Source organism: Pinus tabuliformis, chromosome Q (genome assembly GCF_031772625.1).
Source record: "Pinus tabuliformis cultivar Carrire ecotype Pingquan chromosome Q, CPIR1, whole genome shotgun sequence".
NCBI lineage: Eukaryota > Viridiplantae > Streptophyta > Pinopsida > Pinales > Pinaceae > Pinus > Pinus tabuliformis.
The window spans coordinates 473009548-473020367 of record NC_142296.1 but is presented as its reverse complement, the minus strand read 5'-3'; positions in this window follow the sequence as shown (position 1 = coordinate 473020367).

Here is a 10820-nt window from a genome sequence, read left to right as displayed (position 1 = left end):
TGACTTAGATGATGTGCTTGACGATATTGTTGAAATAGCAAGAAGGAGAGGAAACTTGAGCACATGGGGGTTTCACTCAATGAACCTTTGATATAGCACATGCGTTTGTGGCATACTAAAGAAAAACCATTATTGACAACTTCACTCGCATACTAATTTGATGGCACCTGCTAGTCTTTATATGGACATCAAGAAAAGCATCTTCACAGAGAGAAGGCTAAAATTTTGAAATGCCAACCTCTAAATGAGTGAATGGAATGGATTACTCCAAGTTAAATGGCTCACATGTCTTGAAATTGATGACAATAAACACATTATAGATAATAGACCCTGTTATCCCTTAGCTTGTATGAAATTTCACTAATTGGAGTAGCTACTGGATGAGCTTGGATGTATTGATGAGAGAGATTTCTCATTTGATTTGATGCCCTTGGCGATGATATATGTATATGATTATGGTGCTTGATTTGTTTTCCTTGATTATCATGATGTTGGTCATGAAAATGAACTTTTGTATGTGAGATGTAGCTAAGCAATTTTATCTTAAGGCTAGACATTGCCCAAATTAGAAATCACCCAAGTTGCCAAGTGGTCTCTCCAATTAAATCAATGTTGGTTTATTTCTTAGAAGAAGATTTCATTTTTACAGGATTTCTGGTCTAAGTTTTAGCAAGACTATGTATTTCTCAAAATTAATTCATAAGAGATTTCTTAAAAAAAAACAACTAATGACAACACCAAGTTCTTTCTCTTCATCTTTTTTTATTCTCATCTTTTGGAGAATGATCAGACCAATCAGCATCGAGAGACAAACTCTTGATGCATATAAAAACTATTCCACTAAGATTTACATTGTGTATCAGCAACGCCATACGACTACAAGTCTGGGAAGATGTCTTTTCAAAACTCATGGCGAAATATAATAACATTTTAAATCTAGTTTAATTAAATTAAAGAAAAATAAAAAAATTTATCACAAAAATAAAATAACTAATAAATATTATATTGTTGAATATTATCACTAAAAATTAAGAAATATAATTAATTAATATATTTTATATTAATATATATGTTATTTTTTTAATATATATTTTGGTGTTTTATTTTTATTAATATCTATTTTTTTATAATTAAATTTATTAAAATAATTTTTTAATATAATAATAAGTCATCTTGTCTGGGCTTTGATGTGAAGTCATCTGGAAAAAAAATGTAATTTATAAAAATGGAAAAATAGAAAAAATAAAAAGTTAAGTAAAAAAGAAATGAAAGTAAAATCAAAATATTAGAAACTAATAAAAATGGAAATTACTAAAAAAAACTTATAATAAAGCTTTAACCAATCACTTTATATATAAATAATTGTAAATGAATAAATAAAACAAGAATTGAATTCTCAATAGATAAACAATTTTTTTTAAACAAAAGACAAAATTTTCAATGGTTAACTACATGTATAATAATATTAGTTCTAAATCATTCCTGAACTCTACAATATACTTAAATATTACTTAAATATGTGTAGATTATCTTTTCTTAGTATTTATGATTAACATTTGTAGATTATGTTTTATAATGTTCATGATTAATTATGACATTTTTACACCGCAGTGCGAACACGTGAGAAGCGATATTAAAAGGTGATGATCATTAATCTTTATTAATAGTGTATCATTTTCTTTTATTTACTAATAACATAACCTTAGATAAAAGAGACAAAATAGTTTATTGTAGTTATAAATTTGTCTAGAAAATTGTAAAAAATTTAGTATGAAAATTTTGGGAAATTTGAGTTACAGTTATCAAATTTCAAGATTTTGGGTGTCTAAAGAGATTTTGATGGTGCTCAATTTATTTCCACCATTAAAAAGCAATTTAAATATATATTCTTATGATCGGATTTTTTGAAAAGAAAAATCGTCATTCCAGTGAAAAATAACTTTCCGGACTAATTTGTAGCCTCAATAAACAAGGCCAAACAAACATTTTAACTTGTAGATAATTTTTAACATAAAAGAAATCATTTTTATTTCTTATTAATATTTAATTCTTAAAAGAAAACTTATAATCTAAATGACATATCATTATAAATTTGAAAATGGTATAGCATATTAATGATATGTACATAATATTTAACAAAGGCTACATAGTAGCTAGTACATGTCGTTTAGATTAAATATAGCTTAATTAAACTAAAAACTAATAAAACAAAGATTTCATAAGAATAAAACAATTAATAAAATGTTGTATTGTTAAATACCATCAACAAAAATTAAGAAATATAATTAACTAATATTATTTATATTAACATATATACACTTTAATATCTATATATATATATATATGATTTTTTATTAATATATATAATATTTTATAATTAAAATACTAAAATATGAATTTAATATAATAATTAGTTATTTTAAATTGAAAATATGGAGAAAAAAAATATAATTCATGAAAATGTAAAAATAGAACAAAAAAAATAAAATTCAAAAACTTAAATAAAAAAGAAATAAAACTAAAAACAAAAATTTGGTAAATAATAGAAATGGAAATTAGTAAACAATCTATAATAAGACCTCAACCAATCACATTAGAAATAAATAAATTTAAATAATAATAATAAAATAACAAAAATTAAATCTTTAATATTAAACTATAAATAAGTAAAAAAAAATTGCTCAAAATAGAAAAATAAATACATAATATAATAAATAGTAAATATAATTTATTAATACGCAATCAAAAGAAAAAATAAATGCATAATATAATAATAAGTAAGTATAATTTATTAACTCTATCATCTACAAATATGTATTATTTTTATTAGTCTTATTTTCATACAAATATGTATTACGCTTATTAATCTTAATGTTTCATATTAATTACAACACCTTCAGAAGTTATAAAAATATGATTTATTTTATATGAATACTTTTTTATTTCCATAATTATCCTTATATGATGTTTCTTTTGTGTTTTTAAAATAAAATTGTAAACAATTTTTTTTTTGGAAAAATAAGAATTTGATCCATTAAATTAGTGAAACATATCAATAAGAGTTTTTTTTTAATGTTATTTCAATAAAAAAAACTTTAATAATGAGATATCAACAGTTTATTACTTTTTTTTTTAATTATTATTTTTAACTAAAATTTTATTAATATCAAATTTGGATAATAAAATATGATTGATCTTTTTTTTTTAATTATTATCAGGGATATTTTTCCAGATAGGGTGAATAATAAAAATTAGCCTAGTGGGGATTCATACCCACTGCGTTAGGCAGTTCGAGAATGTGTGGTATTAACTCCCTGGGTAGCATGGCCATGCCCACGTACACCGCAATATGCAATGTGAATTAAGGAAGTGTCTAGATTTGGCCTCACTTGTGCTAGCTAGTTTGCAGAGGTATTTGAGGCATTTTCACCATAGGACCAAGCTTTCCTTTGTCATTTGGGAGTGTTGTTTTTTATACATTCACGACAAGGGTCAAGGGGTCAATTTTTATGTATCACAATTATTGGTGTTTGAGAAAGTTACAGTCAGGTAGCCCTAATGGAGTCTGGATTTAGGACCAGTCACTGACCCCAGTGCCTAGGGGTCAAACTTGGGGTCGAACTCGCCTTTTGTGCATGCAAATTTAGGGGTATTTTGTCTATGGGTTCTCTCTTCTTTCCCTACTTGGATCTCGATGCCTTTGTCTATAATTCTAATGTTTGGGCTTTTTCATGGTCGTCTAGTCTCATTGTTGATAGCATTCTATGGTTAATTACTTGGTTTGGCTCTAGTTTGGAAAATGCTCGGGCCGCCTAGCTCTCATTGTGTCTAAGTTATAAAAAGGAGTGGGATCTATTTGTGTTTGCTTCTTTTTGTTACGTTATAGGGGGGAAATATTTTGAGGGTCCTCCGCATGTCCTCCGGAGGCATTCCTGCCTTCTTCCCTATCAGGCTTCTAGGCCGAAGATATATGTGGTTTATCTTTGTGGGAGGTGTTTATCCCTGGGTTGCTTGGAAAAAATATATTTTTAATTGTCTGGTTTTATCTATGGGTGTATCTATTAAACATCATAAAGCTTTTAGTTGAGCGGATGTAGATGTTAATATTGTTATGTTTTGTGTCAATGGTAAAGGGAGTCATTTGAAATTTTGCAGTAGCTTTGGTAACCTTGAATTGGTGCAAGATTCTCTGAACCCCTCGAGTAGCGAAGACATCTAATCTTTGAAAAAAATTGTAGCGGTTGTGATTGGTACCTCATGACCCATGGGACTTGGTGGCTCAATGTTGTGCTTCTTATGTGTGGGAGGTCAATTATACATCATTTGAACTAGTTTGTGGGTTATATTATTAGAGTTGCGATGTCTTAATAGTCTTGAGGGTAATATTTGTTGATTTCATTTTAGGGTTAAACAGACTTGAAGCAGTGGGCAGAACACTATGTAACGACAATGAATGCATTATTGTAGAGGTGGGGGTGGTGGTAGGGGCCCATAGTGGTGCAACCAGGATCAAACTCAATCCAATGAAGCTGTAAAAACATTCCATGTTAACACCCTTACCGATGTCCATAATGAAGTGCACCATATGGAGGAACTAGAAGTGAGAGATAATCATTCAATGTTTGATTCTTAGTTGGTGGAAGAGTTTGGGAAATTGCTAGTAGATCTAGGACATACGAGTGGTAGAAGGAAACAATACATTCAAGCTCTCTTTCTATATTGGAAAATGAAATCATTGATGGGAAAGATTATAACAGAGAGGCAAGTGATGAGCCCCAGAAATGGGTAACTATATGGGCTCATTCTGCCTATTATTTTCATTTAATCCACCATTCTCCATAGTTTTGTGCATGTTTTCAAATCTATTTATGTCAATTGAGTGAATGGGGATAGTCACTTTACCACAAAGTCTAATGAGTGTTTATTGCAGATTTTTGGACATTTTTGGACCAAGACCAGGCATTTATGAGCAGATTGGCAGCCAAACTCGAAGAAACAAGGCTGAGGACTTATAGGAGGGGTGTCTCCTGCATTAAATGACCCCTTCCTCAAGTTCTCCATCAACAGCTCGGAGTTCAACAGCCCACAAAAGATGATTCCAAGGGGCAGCCGAGCAGGTCTAGTGAAGTTGTTGTTATCTGCAGTTTTAGGCAGCCGAGTTCCTAAAGTTTAGGAGGACTGTTGGGAGTCCTCACTTGTATAAATAAGAAGGCTTCAAACCTTAGTAGTTTAGCCATTTGATAGTCTATTTTCGCACTTTAGTGCATCCTTGTACTCAGCTCATTTTCGAGCTCCTTTTTGCAAACAGTTTTGTGATGTAACTATTATTTTTTTATCAATGAAGATGAATCCGGCTTTGAACCAACACTGATCTTTCCTAGGGGGCTGTAGCTCTTGGGGTTGGGCCCAACCCAAGTGCCCAGCACCTCCTTTGTGTATTTATATGTGTTTTTCTTGCATTCATGAAATAATTTATGTTATTTAGGTTAAATCTTTCTTTGTTACCTAGGTTGTTTTTTATGATTAGAATAGTTATTCTTGTTTCAGGTTGATTAGATAGTTTGATAACAGGAAAATATCCACAAAAAGGCTACCAAGCAGGCCCTGATCTCCTTTCTCCCTCCTTGGGACCATGAATTGAGATCAAGGCACTCTTGCTGCCACCAAAACACTGTTTTTGCTTTCCAATGCAATTGCTAGTGAGGGATTTCGAGTTAGAGAAGTTGATATCAGTTGTATTTACATGCTTAGATCTGTTCTTGTTCAGATTCCATAGCTTTCTTGCATAGCTTCCTGTCCATAAAGTTCTGTTCAGCACTTTTATGGTTTTTAGGTCAAAATTAGGTCAAAAATAGGTAAAACTCTGTTTTCTTAGTTCTTGCTCGGGTCAGTTTTGAAAAGAAGTGTGCAGCTCAACTGTAAAACATTCCAACTTATCATTCTTCCATCACACAACCTGCTCCAGGCCGTCTCTCAAGATTTCCTCCACTCATTCGCCATACTTTCCCAAACTGCCCTAATTTCTACGTTCTTGTGAAAAATTGCATCCTTGACCTTTGAACAAATCCAACCATCTCCTTCACTCCTGATCTTCATTTACAAGGTCCTATACCCCTTAATATCTCCATCCAGCCTTCATTTCCCTTTTCCCACTATTTTTCCACCTTCAGACCTCCAAAAACCACTTTCAGCCTCTTCCTGTAGAACCTCCTGTAGATCCCCTACAACCTCCTGTAGAAGTTCATGCGAGCTATTTTTCGAAGTCTAATCGCAGTGGAAGTCTCCAGAAGGGTACTAGGGACACGTTAGATCCTCTCCACACCTTCCCAACTGCCTACAAAAGCCAAATCCATCTCCCTTCCCCACCAAACCTCTGCCCAGTCACAAATGGTTAAAACACAAGCATAATAATTCTACATAAAATTGCTCAAAAGTACAAAAAGATGATTTTTCCGTATTTTCCTTCAGAAGTAGCTTGAATACATGCATGTTACCTTTTCAATAGTCAATGGCATCCATTTCAGTAGTTTCCATCTCTTTTCTTGTAAAAGTAGGGTTAGTGGGTAAGACTAGGGTTTGCTAGGGTTTGTGTTTCCTTTCAACTTTCATCTTCTTTCTGCAAGTAGACTAGCCTCTTTTGAGTTAGCTTTCTTCCATCATAGCTAAAAGCTTCTTCTAAGAACTCATAGAAGTTGGCTTAAGCTCCTAGCAAACTTGTGCCAGCTGATCAAGTGACAGCCTGCAGTAAGAGCTAGTACTTGTGCATATAGCACCGTCACTTCCAAGTTTGTTATGAACTACCGGGTTGATAAAAGTAAAGTAGGGAGTCCCAGGAGTTACAACATCATTGTTGCAATACTGGAGCTCACCATCTTTTTGGCGTCGTTGCTGGGGAAGCGTCAGAGTATTTTGTGATTACTACTTTTTTTCTATTTTCTACTGCAACCTTCTGCTAAGTAGTTTATTTCAGCAAGAGTAGAGTAGTTGTTTCATTTCAATTTTGCAATTTCAATTCTGCAAAAGTAGATTAGACATTTCCTGCTTTCATTTCAATTCCGCAATTTCATTTCAGCAAGCATAGATTAGCTATTTCCTGCTTTCATTTCAATTCCACAATTTCATTTCAGCAAGCGTAGATTAGACATTTCCTGCTTTCATTTCAATTCCGCAATTTCATTTCAGCAAGCATAGATTAGCTATTTCCTGCTTTCATTTCAATTCTGCAATTTCATTTCAACAAAATAGATTAGTCCTTTCCTGCTTTCATTTCAATTCTGCATTTTCATTTCAGCAAGATAGATTTTAGTTAGTTGCAATTTGTTGTTCAATCCATTTCAGTTTTTGCAGGTACAAGCAAAAACAAGAAACAAAAAATCACCCAAAAAAAGAGATTTCCTTTCATGCCTCGTAGGAATAGAGACAATTCAGGAAAATTCCTACCCAACACCCCCACCACATCACTAAGTCACCCTTCTCTCTTCTTTGGTGGCAGTGATCCAGAAGAACCTATAGGTGAACCTCCAGAGATATACAAGGATCCTATAACAAAAGAAGAGCAAGAAACTATTCCTCCTGAGACCATGGCTAAAAACAAAAATGGTAGAGGAAATGTGGAGAGAATAGAAGGTGCCTTTCCCATCCAAGAGACCAATGAGGACACAAAGATGAAAAACATAAGTCCCTCAGCCTTACCTCACTTCCATCGATTGACTACTGAAGACCTTGATACCTTCTTGTTTGAGTTTGTTTTCCTTTGTCGAACTTATGACTATGCAGAAGACGAGAAAAAGTTGAAACTCTTTTCCTCTACCCTCAAGGATGCAGCACTACGCTGGTTCATGGGGTTACCTAGAAACAGTGTCACAACTTGGGCTCAGATGCAACAAGCCTTTAACAACAAATATTGGGACTACTGTAGGTCAAAGTATAGAAAGGAAAAAATCTTTCGAATGACCATGGGAAGTGATGAATCTTTAGAAGACTATGAAGAGAGGTTTCAACTCAGTTATAAAAGGGCGAGGTGCACACTTGACCTCAAATCTCTGAAGTTGGTTCTACTAAGAGGAGTCCCTGAAGACCTTCTAGATACCCTCCATTTGCTAGCTGGGGGAGACATCTACCAGCTACCTTATGATGACATAAAGACTGTTTTTAGAAACCATTCTAGGACAGCCAGAAAAAGAGGTAGGGGAAGTCAACTTTTAGCCAGTACCCCCTTATCTAGTTCATTCCTTAAAAACGAATTTGCAAATCAGATGGAAGATTTCAAAAGCGAGATGAGACAGACTATTGCCATGCAAATGGATACCTTGCGAATCCAAAAGAAGCAAGAGGAAGCCGAGAGGGCTTTGGCCATCTTTTGTCCCACGTGCATTAGAAAGCATCCTAGGAACAAATGTCCATTGCACTCTATAGAAGTGTGTTTTGTTTGTGAAGAATACCATCCTACAAATCAGTGCCCTTCCTTGCCCGGATTTAAAGCTATGTACCAAGGGGCTGAAGGAGCCACTAAACCACTCTACTTCATGAACCAAAGGAGGCCACATGGACCCAGACCTTACCAGCAGGGAATGCAAGGGACATCCCAGACTTATTACAACCCCAATCAAGCCACTCCCATGCCTTCTTGGGGTCCCCCTACTCATCCTTCCTAGTCCACACCCCCTCCTTGGTCATATCCATCTCAATACCATACTCAACCAGCTGCTCATTCATTTCATTCTCACGCTCAGCCACAACCTCAGTGGAATGCACCTCATCAGGGGTGGAGGCCCTAATACAACTCTCCTCCCACTCTTTTTCCTCCACCACCTACTCAACCACAACCATTACCTCCTGCTCCTCCAAGACAACCCCAAATACCTACTCAACCAAACCCGAACCCCAATAACAGATAGGCCCAGCAGGTATATACTGGAGAAACAACATGCCCTACCTATGCTGTGGAGATTCAGGAGATCAACCTACAATCTAGGAAGGTCCTCCCAGATAGCCAACCTCCTCCTAAGGAGGATGAGGAAGAGAAGCAGGAAAGTGAACCAAAATCCATTCCACCCTTTCTTGAGAGGCTAACTGGAACCACACAACCAACCCCAAAAGAAACTGAACTTCTGGGAGAACTAAAACAATTATGTGTAAAAATACCACTTCTCCAGGCCATAAAAGATGTACCAATCTACAACAAGTTGATCAAAGAGAAGTGTTTCAGGCACCCAGGCAGGCGCAAGAGAGATGCCCCAACTATCAATGTCATAGGACAATTGTCCGACCTGATGTTGGGATAGGTAATCTATCCAAAATATCTGGACCCTGGGAGTCCTGTAGTCGATGTCCACATCAATGGCACCATAATCCCCCACACCTTGATTGATCTAGGGGCTGCCATTAACGTAATGACCAGGGACACTATGCTCAAACTCAACCTTCAGGGTTCCCTAAGAAAGACCTCAACAGTACTGCAGTTGGCAGACCGCTCCACTGTGACTCCTGAGGGGATTGTGGAAGATGTCATGGTCTCCATTGATTCCTGGGAGTACCCTGCTGACTTCTTGGTTCTTCAGCCAAAGGCAAAGCTCACTGGGTATCCTCTCATCCTGGGAAGACCTTGGTTAGCTACTGCAGATGCTTACATCAGTTGTCGAGCTAGGAGCATGACCATCAAGAATGGGCATATGTCCAAACAGCTAGTCCTATATCCTCCTGCCCAACCTCTGCTAGAACATGACTTACCTCTCTAGTTGGAGGAGGAAGATGAGGATGAAGTATACTCCGCACCATTGTGCATAGTGGAAGCTACCAAAGGGGGTCCTCAAACCGAGGATGATCTTATTGAGAATTTGATTCAAAATCCACCCCCCAGTGTGTTGCCATTAGAAGAGTTGGTGGAAGAAACCCAAGCCAATGCTTTAGTTGATCTCTGTGTGGCTGATCCGACCTCTCTCTGAGTTAAGAATGTGGAATTTGGCCCAAAAAGAACCTTGAAGATCAACTCATCCCTATCCACCTCTCAGGAGAAAGAGCTGTGTAGCTTATTGAACAGTCATTTGGATGCTTTTGCTTGGAGCTATAAGGAGATGAAGGGAGTCCACCCTTCAGTTTGTACTCATCACATTTACATTAAAGAGGATTGTAAACCAGTCAGGCAGCCTCAAAGGAGGATGAATCCATCCCTTAAAGACATTGTCAAAGAAGAACTGCAAAAGTTGCTGGATGCAGGATTCATCTACCCCATCTCTGACAGCGAATGGGTTTCTCCTTTGGTGCTTGTGCCAAAGAAAAATGGGAAGTGGAGAATCTGTGTAGATTATCAAGAACTTAACAAGGCCACCAAGAAGGACCATTTCCCTTTGCCTTTCATAGATCAAGTGTTAGATGGCCTGGCAGGGAAGAAGTTATTTTCCTTCCTAGATGGGTTTAGTGGGTACAATCAGATCCAAATCAGCCTGGAAGACCAAGATAAGACCACTTTCACTTGTCCATGGGGTACCTTTGCCTACCAAGTCCTTCCCTTTGGGTTGTGCAATGCTCCTGCCACTTTCCAGAGAGCAGTATTGAGCATATTTGCTGAGCTGGTTCATGATTCAGTGGAAATCTATATGGATGAATTTACCCCTTATGGTTCTAACTTCCAAGAAGCTTTGACTAACCTGAGGAAAGTTTTAGCCAAGTGTATTGAAATGAACCTGTCCCTCAGTCCTAATAAGTGTGAATTCCTAATGACTGAAGGGACCGTGCTAGGTCATACAATTTCTCAGCAAGGATTACAGGTGGATCCCAACAAGATTGCTATCATCCAAAGGGTCCCACCTCCTCAAAAGGTA